At 47.8% G+C, this 12,791-nt stretch overlaps 1 protein-coding gene and 1 pseudogene across 3 annotated transcripts in view; one reads left to right on the top strand and one right to left on the bottom strand.

Moving 5' to 3' along the window:
- The window catches only part of LOC147634022 (glutathione S-transferase 2-like), a 123,565-nt gene that overhangs the window by 26,332 nt on the left and 84,442 nt on the right, over positions 1-12,791 (top strand). The gene's annotated exons all lie outside the window — the stretch shown is intronic.
- Positions 4,672-8,385, bottom strand: LOC147634026 (uncharacterized; annotated as a pseudogene).

The raw sequence follows: 12,791 nt of genomic DNA, 5'->3' as shown, positions 1-12,791 counted from the left end.
TTCTAACCGACCATGGCGCCAGTAGTCTTATCAACCACGAGACATGCATGTATAAGGAGCCTGCAAGGCAACAGGAGCCTGGCAGAGTCATCTTTGATGATGATGGACATCATGGACAACAACCAAGGGCTGTAAATCAGCCATTACAGCATCAAAACCAGCCCTTAAATGGTGCTGGAAATGGTCCAAATGGACAGCTAGAGATGGCAGAAGATATCCCTATGGATATCCCACAGTTAGAGGAGATACCGGGCATGATCTTTCAACCTTATGGCATGGAACAGGAGCCACCAATAGGTGATATGCAGGCTGGACAGCAACCTGCAAATGATGATCATTGGGTACGGAGGTCCACAAGACCCTCCAGACCCCCTGACAGGTTTGTTCCAGGGGTTGACTACTTGATGCTCACTGACTATGGGGAGCCCTCATGTTATAAGGAGGCTTTACAGAGGGCAGACAAGGCTCTTTGGGAGCGTGCTATGAAGTCAGAGATGGATTCTCTGCACAAAAATGGAACATGGAAGTTGGTGCATTTGCCTACAGGCAAGAAGGTTTTGCCATGCAAGTGGGTTTACAGGCTCAAAGTTGCACCTGATGCAAAGCCAAGATACAAAGCCAGATTAGTGGCTAAGGGCTTCAAGCAGGAATATGGTGTTGACTTTGATGAGATCTTCTCTCCAGTGGTCAAAATGACCACACTTAGAGCTGTATTAGCTTTGGTTGCTCATGATGATCTGGATTTGATTCAGATGGATGTGAAGACTGCTTTTCTTCACGGTGATCTCTATGAGGAGATATATATGCAACAGCCAGAGGGTTATGCAGTGAATGGAAAGGAGAAGCTTGTATGCAAGCTGAAAAAGAGTCTTTATGGGCTCAAACAGGCACGAAGGGAATGGTATCATAAATTTGATACATTCATGAAATCCCAGGATTTCAGGAGGAGTGACATAGATCACTGCTTATACACCAAGAAAGCTTTGGATGGCAGTCTATTGATCCTCATCTTGTATGTTGATGATATGTTGATTGCTGGGAAATCTCGTAAAGAGATGGATGCCTTGAAAAAGAGGCTGCATCAGACCTTTGATATGAAGGATTTGGGTGATGCAAATCACATTTTGGGTATGCGGATACTTCGGGACAGAAATCAGCATGTGTTGTATTTGTCTCAGAAGGAATACATTGGCAAAGTTTTGCAGAGGTTCAATATGGAAGGGGGGAAGAAGACTAGTACTCCTTTGCCTCCATATGTGAAACTCAGTGCTATGGACAGTCCACAGTCGGATAGTGACAGGGCTGATATGGCCAAGATTCCGTATGCTTCAGCATGTGGCAGTCTCATGTATGCCATGGTTGCTACTAGGCCGGACATTGCATTTGCAGTGGGAGTGGTTTCTAGATACATGGCCAACCCTGGCAAGAAGCATTGGGAAGCAGTGAAAGGTGTCATGAGATACCTGAAGGGCACACAGGATTTGTGCATTTGCTTTGGCAAACAGGATGCATTAGTGCATGGTTACACGGATTCGGATTATGCCGGTCATCCAGATAACCGGAAGTCTACTACCGGTTATGTGTTTACATTCACAGGAGGTGCTGTGTCATGGATATCCAGGATGCAGAAGTGCACTGCCTTATCTACTACAGAGGCCGAGTATATTGCAGCCACAGAGGCTTGCAAGGAGACATTATGGCTATCTCGGTTAGTGGTTGATTTGGGTTATACAGGGGATATTCCATTGTTGCATTGTGAGAGTCAGAGTGCCATCCAGTTGGCAAAGAACCCTGTCTTTCATGCAAAGATGAAGCATGTGGATGTGAAGTATCACTTCATCAGAGAGGTGATAGAGAACAAGCTGATTCAGCTTGTCAAGATTCATACGGATGACAACCCGGCTGATTTGTTGACAAAGAGTTTGCCTCCAGAGTGGTTTGCTCATTGCAGACACTTGATGGGCATTGGATGAGGCCAGTTTCAGCCTTGATATGGCCTTGTATATTATCATGTACATGCTGATTTTTTCGTTTCCTTCATTTAAGGGCACTTTGCCTTTAAGTGGGAGGTTGTTGGGGTAAAGGCATTATGCCCACCCTTATAGTGTGTACTAGCCCATAAGTTTTATAGTACATAGTACACTTAGTACTTTTAATGTACTAAGTGCACTATGTGCACTAGAGCAAATATACATGTGTGATAGGGGAGTCACACACTCATACCTTGAGTTGACTTATCCCCACATGTCTCTCTCTCTCTCTCTCTCTCTCTCTCTCTCCCTTCTTCTCTGTGTATGTCTCCCACATGAAACCCTAACTCTCTCCCTTCAAAAGACACATCTCTACATCCAAAGGATATAACTATTCATTTAAGAGTCGCACCCTTTCGTCAGGGATGTGCCTGATGCAAGGCATGCAGCTTTGTACTTGGCCTCTGTCGATAAGAGTACAACTCTGGGCTGTTTCTTACTGATCTAAGAAATGTAACCCGAAGCAAGAGAGAAACAATACTCAGTTACGGAGCGCCTAGTGTCGGAGTCACCCGCCCAATTTGAGTCACAAAAGCCGCTGAGGGTCTTGCCCCCAACATAGGTGATGTCATACTCTTGAGTACCTTGGATGTATCACAATGCCCGCATTCTTGCTTTCCAATGATTTTCCTGAGGCTTGTTGGAGAACCTACTCAAAACACTAATAGCAAAACTGATGCCAAGTCCAGTATTACACAAGAAGATAAGACTACCAACCAGTTTGTTGTATAAGGTCTTATCCACAAAGTCTGAGCTGTCTTCGATGGACCGCTTCAGATCAACTTCCATTGGGGTACCAACTACCTTGCATTTAGTCGTGCCAAATGCCTTGAGTATCTCACCTACATATTTCTACTAAGAGATGAAAATGTTATCTAACCTCAATCCCCAAACAATAATGCATGAGCCCAAGATGTCTCATCTAAAACTTTGCACTAAGCATTTGTTGTGTTTGTGAGATCTTTTTGATCCCTTGTCAAGATGAGGTCATCTACAAAGAGGAAAATGACCATAATACTTCCCTTGCTCCCAAACTACATATGAATCTCTATCTGAAGGGTTGCGTAGAAGACCAATACTCACAAAGTAAGCATCAATCGTCTTCTACCATGCTCGGGGGCCTGTTTCAGCCCGTAGAGTGCCTTCCGTAACTTGCACTTTCGGAATCAAAAGAACCACGAACCTAGGTGGTTGTTCCATGTATACCTCCTCCTTGAGGTTTCCATTGAGGAATGCAGATTTTACATCCATTTGGAGAACATGCCATCACCCTTGCGTTGCCAATGAACAGTGCGGATAGTGGTTAACCTAGCTAAAGGAGCAAAAGTTAACTTGTGCAAACCCTTTGGCGACAAGTCGTGCCTTGTACTTTTCCAAAGTACCATTAGATTTACATTTTGCTTTATAAACCCACTTAGCGCCAATTAATTTATGCCTTGGACGACGATCTACAAGGTCCCAAGTGTGGTTTTTTGGGATGGAGTCATATTCTGCTTGCATGGTTGCCATCCACTTTGGAAGCCCTTGTGCTTCAACAAAGGTGGTCGGCTCCTAAATCTTAAGTACCTCTATCATAAGAGAAAAATTCACGAGATTCTCCCAAGCCTTGTTTTGCTCCTCTAACCATCTGGATCTACGAACATCTTGAGGCAAATCCTCGATGGCCGGAGGTTCTACTCCATCCAAAAGTTTCTTGTACCACTTAGCCAATGGCTTACCTTTTTGTGGCACATCATGCTCTTGTTCTTCATCTTCAAAATCCATGTCCATAGGAAATGGGACGGCCTGGCCTCCTGAAACCGGCCTTCAGGAATCTGACGGGCGGTGGAACAAACACTCGCACGCAAAACACTTCATCATCCATGGGAACCTGAAAAAGGAAAACAAAAAGGGGAGCTAGAATGCTCTTGCAAAAAGTACAAAGACACCGATTGGCCCCAAAACGCAGTGGCACCCCTTGCGGTATTTCGTTACTTGATCAAATATGAGTACAAAGTACAACTTGTACCAATAGGATCCCTCGAAGCTACCTAGGACTTTCCAAATAAGAACTCTCGTTACTACAGCAAAGCATTCCATAGAGAAGGCACACCTGTACGACACCTCCCTGCTTGAAAAGGTCTTCTCCATCTCAACTATGGATCTCACGAACCCTTTCCCAGACAGCAGTAGGGCTGTACCAAACCATATGTCCTTCCTATAGTCACAGCTTGCATGTAAGCTCAAGAAAACTAGAACCTGTTCACATGAGTCCAGAGACATGTTTCCCATTTGAAACCAAAGACCTGTATCTGATAAACCATAGACCTGTATCCATAAACCATAGGCCTGTATCCTCGATACCAAAGTCTTGTTTCTTCTCGAAAGACCAATGTCATGTTTCCATGACAGATAAATCCACATAAGCACCATCCAATCACGATGCCAAAAACCCAGAGAGAGAAAGATAGAGGACGTGTCAAGCAATCTCTGAATACACATAGGTCCAAGACGAAGAGCAACACACATCTCTTCCAAGAACATCATCCTGTGCATCTTAACTTGATCCTCTGTATCCAAATCTCGTAAACAAAGCCTGCTTGCAAAGAGAAAGAAAGAAAGATATATTAACGTCTGCAAAAGGCCAAAATTGGCCTATGAGACAAACAAGTAGTACAATGATGTTCCTCCAATCATCAAGAGGAAAATGTGGAGTGAGAATAAAATGTACAAGTATGACAACACGACCATAGGGGACTCAATAGTGGGGTACAAACGAGAGGGTGTGGATGGAGTACTAGGGCACTAATGCATCTCTATATGCTGAAGGGGTGATACAAGTATGTTATCTACTCCTAACTCCATCCAGTCCCATAGTCTGGGTACAATATGTCATACATCCGATCTGAGGATGCCGTAAATGTCTGGAACATGCGTCCTGGATCAGAGCGAAAATGTGCCAGCTGCTCCTGGACCTCCTGTTGGTGTCGAGACCGGATGGCTGCGATCTCTCTGTGGTGTAGCCGTGGTGTCTGGTAGCCGGCTAGTCTGGGTCGTCGCCTAGCTCGAATCTCCTCCGCTCGCTGAGATGTCACTCCCAATGTGTGTGGCTGGGCTACTGGTGCCAATCTCTGGAAGAAGTCAGTCAACTGGGACTGTCTTCCTCCGCTATGATGTGCGGGTGTCTGAAGTAAGATCTCCCTGTGTCTCTGTAGTGCTAGTAGTAGTCTGCCTAGCTGTCTCTGGTCCGATCTCTCCCAGATCTGTCTAAGTGATGTGGTCCCTCTAAAAACCTCAGGATAGCATGCCCTGATCTCCTGCAAAGCACCACATTGGCAAACAAAATGCTCCTCTGTCTCTACCCCCGTCTGGCACAATCTGCAAAATGCGCTCTACTTGAGGGATGCGTGCCGCTCTCCCAGTCTCGATCTCTAGTTGGTGTGATGAGATCCTTAGTCACCCAATGGCTACTCTGGCTCCATGTGATAAGTGGACCTCCAAGTATCGTGGTCGCTGGATGAAGCCGTCTGTGGAGGTGCTCAAGAAGTGGTCTCTGTAGTAGAGCATCTTCGTCGGGAGTGGCTGACTGGGAGATAGCCAAGTCTCCTGTATGTGGCCCTGCCAAATGTCATGTCTCATGACTCTGTTCCTCTCTGTCTGAGAGAGGCGTCTGTGTGGTGCAGCTAGGTCATATTGTAAGGGTGGTAATCTGTCAATATCAATCCTGTGTGATGATATCCACTGTACCACCTGGGAGTACCATGACCAGGTATGTCCCTCCTCAGCAAGCTGTCTGGATGCCTCAAAAGCAGCCCGAGATACCCGATTTAGTGGGAGCTCCTGCATCCTGTGTATAAAAGATATAGTCTAGAACATGGCCTCTACTAACATAGGTGGTACAGCAAACTTCGCTCGAAGGATATCATGTGGTACTGAAGGTTTGCTGCGGATCATCCGTGAGAGCATCAAAATCTGAGGGCGCTCTATCTGTGTCCATGAGGATGTAGCCAAACCTGGTGCCCATACTGCTGCTGCATACATCAATGCTGGAGTAACTAGTGTATCAAATAGCCACCCCTTAGTACGGGGCTGCTGGAAGTGTGCCTGGTGACACTGGCGTTCCAAAATTGCTAGTGCTGCGTACCCTCGTGTCACTCTGTTTCTGGCTGCCTGTGCCATAGAGAATCTCCCTGATGAGCTGGTAAATGTGACCCCAAGGTATACATATGAGCCCACCACCTCTACCTGTCCCCGGGTTAATGTAAGGATAGTTTGGCATCGGACTGCTGCTGGTGTATGAAAGACCATAACCTTGGTTTTCCCAAGGTTCACTGTGAGTCCTCGCTCCGCACAGAAAGTATCCAGGGCCTATAGATGCCTTTGTAGCCCTGTCCGAGTATCCGACACAAGAATGATATCATCAGCATATAATAGAATGTGTACAGTCGTACCTGACATGTCAATCCCAGAGCCGCCTCCGTGTATGATGTAGTCTGCTACCTCGTCGATGTATAAGCCAAAGAGTGTCGGGGAGGGAGGGCAGCCCTGGTTCACACCAATGGTGTTGGCAATCATATCTGATAGTCCCCCTGGGCATCTAACTCGTCCAAACACTTGCTCATATAATCTGTAAATCCCCCACATCATGTCGGGGGGTATGCCCAGTGTCTGTAAGCGGTGGAAGAGGCGCTCTCTCGGGACTGTGTCGAAGGCTTTGTGGAAGTCCACAAAACAGCAATAGAGTCTCTGTCTCCGTGCCCGAGTTTGGTCAATGAGGCATCTCAGGGTGAAAATTGTGATCAATAGTAGAGAAGGTTTGCCGAAAACCTGCCTGACCAGGGGCACGAAGCTCCTCCCTCTCAACGTGTGTGCTCAATTCTGCCTCCAGGATAGCCCCATAGAGTTTGGCCAAGGTATGACCAATCATGATAGTCCTGTAATTACCGGGGTCCAACATGTCCCCAGCTTTGTGGATCGGTACAATAGTGTGCATCGTCCACTCAGCTGGGAAACCTTCTACCAGAGCCCTGTTAAAGAGGTAAGCAATAAAAGGAGAGTGTGTCCGCTGCATAAATGAAATGCTCACCTTGTAAGCCGGTGTGATCCTCAGCTCTCCCATGTTGGAATCTATGTAAAGCTCGAGATACCATATCGGTAGTAAAGAAAACCGATGAGGTCGGTGGAGTCTCGGTGGGGCGAGGGATGAGTGGCTGGTACAGAATTTCATAAAGCCCTTCTGCATAACTCTGCCAGCGTTGAGGATCAATAATTGGGGTGGGGGGGCGTGGCTCTCTGAGTCGTCGCCAAGCAGTGGCTGCATCTTTGCTCACGAGCATGTGGTAGATGTCCCAGTATTGAGCCTCCTCATATGTGCGTCGCTTACGGCGTGTAAGAGACCGCATCTGTCTACTGGCCTGCTGCTGTGTTATTTCCCCTTTCGCTATCTGGGCTCGGAGATGTCGATGAAGCTCTCTGCACTCATTATCATACCATCTATTTTGGGGCATGTCCCCGGATCTAGGTGGCTTCCCTGTCTGGAGATGGTGTGGAAAGCTGTGGCTAGGCCGTCAGTACATCGATGGGTGCTGTAGGGTCCATACCAAAGAGGCCATCATGTACTTTTGAATCATAAACGTCTGCAAGCTCCCGGGTAAAGTGGAAGATGGTACGAGATGCCTGAGTGGTCGGGGGTGGCAGATCAAGAGAGCTCCTAAGAGAAAAAGCCAAATAAGTATGGTCCGCACCAATGGGGCATGTAGGGATAGTAAAAGAGTCTTTTAGGTATGTGCTCTCCCGCGAGCCCAATATGTAGTCCACAGTGTTGCTGCCTCCTGATGATGGGAAACATGTGAGTCTTCCCGATTCTGGCCATTGTGACATCCCGTTATAAATAACGAGATGGTGTCTAGCTCCCAGGTCCAGAAGGTGTTGCCCATAACCTGTACTGTCTGGCCCACTGTCCTCTGACATCCTCGTGGTCCTTGCATCTACATCGTCTAGTGCCTGTAGGATGAGGGGATTTGTGAAGTCGAATGATTCACACTGTCGATTCTGTGTGCGTGCAGTGAAGTCCCCCATCAGGAGGACCTCCCCCATGGTCGAATAGTGTAGGATATCTGCGGATAGAGTGGCGTAAGGAGACTCACTAGGAAGGGCCCCTCTCTCTCTCCTCCTCCAATCTGGTCCTCCATGTGACCTGTGTTGAATCTCGACCTCTTCGGCGGGAAGTAGCATATTGCCAAGTAGACTGTTCTCACCTCTCAGAGCTGTAGGCTAATCCACATGTAGCGTGCCTCTGGGTCTCTCGACACCACCCTGATACGTTGGTGTAGTGCTCGTCTGAATAGTATAGCGATCCCACCTGAGCCTCTAGGAGTGCCCTGTCGCATCCCTTGTCTATACACTGATTCCCACTGGCTACCCGTGGGAAGCCTCTCTTTGGGCTTTCATGTGTCTCTGTCAGAAACATGATGTCCCGGTTCTCCATTACCTCCTCTAGTCTGCCTGGATGTGTCCATAGAGCCCCATTGCAGTTCCAAACTGTTGCATATATCTCCTTGTGCTTCTTGGTTGTTAACCCCTCGGTGCCTCCTTTAGCTCGCCTTCTTCCAAGAGAGAGATAGAGAGAGACCCGCGTTGACTGCTTCCACACATGCAGCCACCTGGCGTAGAGGACCTCCCATCTGACACTCGTCTGGCTGCCCAACTATTTGCAGAGAAATTCTTGCTTGATGCCTGCCTGGCTGTGCATTGATGGTTGCCTATCTGGTTGCTTGCTTGGCTGCCCTATACTGCCCGGCTGGCGGCAATAGCACCTGGCGGCAGTAGTAGCACACCTGGCGGCAGCATCAGCATCTGGCAGTGGCAGTAACAACAGCACCACCAATGGCGGCAGTAACAACAGCACCAGCGGCGGCAGCAGCAGTCGCTGGCGGCGGCAGCCCTGTACCCGACGGTGGCAGCAACTACGGCGGCGGCAGCTGTATGCGGTGGCAGCGGCTGTACCTGGTAGCGCCGGCAGCAGGTGGTGGTGGCGGCAGCTGTACCAGGTGGCGGCACCTCTACCCGACGGCGGTAGCAGCTAAGGTGGCATGAGCAGCAGCGGTGGCAGTTGTACCCGCACCACCACCTCATGCGTAGTAGCGCCCATGTGTAGCAGCGCCACGTAAACCACCCGGCCACCCCTGAAGATCCATACGGTGACCACCACACGGCCCTCGTGAATCTCCACCAACTTTCGCCTTTATAAGCATGCGATTCAAATCGCTTTTCTCAAAAAGCCAAAAGCAAGGATTAAAAACGCATGCTCTTTTTTTCAAAAATAATATTATTATCATCAAAGGTTTTAGAAACCTTATAACCTCAAAATCCCTTTTGTCCCCTTTCACACTTGGGCTGGCCACACTTATGAGTTTCCTTTTCACATTCAACTGATGCCTGTCCACACTTTGCGTCGCGTGCCCGTGCCCGTGCCCACCTGCTTGTTGTCCAGAGGGAAAAACACAGGGTCGTAACATACCCCCCTCTTGAAAAATAGCAAGCGTCCTCGATTGCACTCAATAACACAGTAAGCATCCAATGAAGAAAGATTCCCCATATGACCATAGCAATGCCCCTCCAGTGCATCTGGGTGATGAAACAATCATCCTGAACAATAAAGCCATACCGTCACATCGAAGTGACCAACAACTCTTGCTTGTTCCTTCAGAACCTGTAGCAAAAAGTCTAAAATCAAGTGGAAACACGTAACCTATGTTAGCCAAAAACAAAACCATGCATCATACAACATATGACAAACATATGCATGACACATATATGCATTCGCAAACAATATGCTCGTCAAGATGCTCTACCCACTCCAAAATAACAGTCTCAGGGTTGCTCGCAAGCCTTACACCCATGTATATCCCGCAGGACCCACGACTGATGGTACAACATGAGCATATGAAAGCACTCAAGGGGCATCTAAACAGTACATCCACTAAGTACTTATGGCCATCCCGCAGGAGCCACACTCAGTGATGCATCCATGAACATAATAGAGTACTTGATGTATCATACCAACATTCATGCATCTCATCGTGACACATCCAGAGTATTACCCATGTATCCCCAAGGGTACCAAGATCCAATGGCACCAGAATACCATAATACCTCAAAAAGTGTATAAATACATGCACGGATAGAGTTCAATCCATATATGAACCAAACCAACTCTAGGACTGCTCGCAAGACTTATGCCCTCCATAGAGTGTCGAAGTGTTAGCTCAGGTTGCCGCAGCCTTTGAGCTCAACCAAACCATGCCATTCCAAAGGAGACCAACTCCACAAATAGCATCATCTCAAAATCCAATTGACCGATCTTGTGGTCAAGAACAGCCACAACCATATGACAAAGATCAATCTTCCTATCTCCCTCAGTCATATCTTAGTTCCAAAGGCAAAAACCATCTTTGTTAACCATAAGTGTAGACAGAGTTTTCCATAGTTGCAGTTATAGTTCAAGGTGCGGCCGACTGTGAATCATACCCAACTTTACCATCTCATGTGACTAGTACACAATATCATAGAAGTCCCATAAGCAGATGTACTGTCAGCGTCCATTACCTTCGGGTGAATACAAAGATGTCACCAAGCGACTTCTAGATGAAAACTGAGCCTGTCTGTAGTAACAAGGGAGCGGAGGTGCTACCCCCTCTTGAGCATCAGGCAATGCTCCAGACCCATGCTCTCCTGAACCTGAATGAGCCATAACAAGAGTCGGCTCCAACTCAAAGGCGTCAAGATAAAGCTGCAATACCTGAGGTGAATGTGCTAAGTCACCCTCCTCCATCCACTTCACATCCATCAGTGAATAGTTCTTTAAACTTCACAAGATAGCGACGGGAAACTTAACCTTATACCTTTCTTTCCTTATGTGCCAGTATCTGCTCGGGAACAAGAACCTCATCAAGTTCCTCCACTTCCGTCTGAGCCTCATCTGATACATCCACAGGCACCCAAAACCTGCTTGCACTCCACCCAAGTGGTAAGCACAAGTCCCCAATGAAGCATAGTAGGTCACCACTGCTAAACATAGAAAGAAGCTGGCTTCCGAACCCATGAAGCCTCTGTGAAGATACCACCGGTGACAAAGTGTCAAAAGCCATAGCCTTCAACCTATCTTTTGCACCATAACACTTCATCTACTTTCTTGTTACTGGCTGACTACTTCCTGTCCTTGTTGTCTTTTCTCCTGAGCTTCATCCTTAGCTTTTGCTCTTCACCTCGTATAGGCAAAGACACACAATCCTATACTCTCTTGTACTTCCTTTCCACTTTCCTCATGTAGAAGCTTTTGATGTGACAACCACGAGCTCGCCTCCTTGAGAAAGTCGACGATATCCTGGCAATGGAACCATGAAACCGGCCTTCAGGAATCTGACGGGCGGTGGAACAAACACTCGCACGCAAAACACTTCATCACCCATGGGAACCTGAAAAAGGAAAACAAACAGGGGAGCTAGAATGCTCTTGCAAAAAGTACAAAGACACCGATTGGCCCCAAAACGCAGTGGCACCCCTTGCGGTATTTCTTTACTTGATCAAATATGAGTACAAAGTACAACTTGTCGAATCCTTTACCAATAGGATCCCTCGAAGCTTTTCACCCAAGACTTTCCAAATAAGAACTCTCGTTACTACAGCAAAGCATTCCATAGAGAAGGCACACTTGTACGACACCTCCCTACTTGAAAAGGTCTTCTCCATCTCAACTATGGATCTCAAGAACCCTTTCCGAGACAGCAGTAGGGCTGTACCGAACCATATGTCCTTCCTATAGTCACAGCTTGCATGTAAGCTCAAGAAAACTAGAACCCGTTCACATGAATCCAGAGACATGTTTCCCATCTGAAACCAAAGACCTGTATCTGATAAACCATAGACCGATAGAGAGAGACCCGCGCTGATTGCTTCCACACATGCAGCCACTTGGCGTAGAGGGCCTCCCATCTGACACTCGTTTGGCTGCCCAACTATATGTAGAGAAATTCCTGCTTGACGCCTGCCTGGCTGCCCATTGCTGGTTGCTCATCTGGTTGCCTGCTTGGCTGCCCTATACTGCCCGGTTGTAGTCCACAACTGGCGGCAACAGCACCTGGTGGCAGTAGCAGCACACCTGGCGGCAGTAGCAGCATCTGGCGGTGGCAGTAACAACAGCACCAGTGGCGGCAGTAACAACAGCACCAGCGGCGGCAGCACCCCTGGTGGTCAGCAGTACTCCTGGGGGCGGCAGCCTTGTACTCGACGGTGGCAGCAACTACGGTGGCGGCAAGAGCAGCGGCGGGCAGCTGTTCGCGGTGGCGGCGGCTGTACCTGGTAGCGGCGGCAGCAGGTGGTGGTGGTGGCAATGTTTAATTTAGGCATAATCAAGTACGCTTCTTGTCATGTGCATGCACATGGACATGCAAATCCCAGTGGTAATCCCTGAAGGGCAGCAGATAAACATATCTTTTAGGGGTTTGAACAGGGCACTGGAGGACACCAGAAAGGATCTCTTTTGATTAGGACTTGGTTGGTAGGGTACTGGGAGCCACATGGCTGGTTGGGAGCATTTAGAATATTTGATGTTTTTTTTGCTGGCCGATAGCAGTCGCGGCCAGCATATGGAGGTGTCCCATGTTTTTTGTAGAAAGGCTTAGCCACAAAACCATTAGATCATTTAGTCCTTCATGGGGTGGATCATTAGATTAGGACTTCACGGAGTCAAGACCACCTTTTATGGGCAAGCCTAGGGCTGCC

Source organism: Cibotium barometz, chromosome 11, assembly GCF_041138505.1.
Source record: "Cibotium barometz isolate CiBa-2024 chromosome 11, ASM4113850v1, whole genome shotgun sequence".
In the NCBI taxonomy this organism is placed as follows: Eukaryota; Viridiplantae; Streptophyta; class Polypodiopsida; order Cyatheales; family Cibotiaceae; genus Cibotium; species Cibotium barometz.
This window is presented reverse-complemented; position numbering and strand designations above follow the sequence as displayed.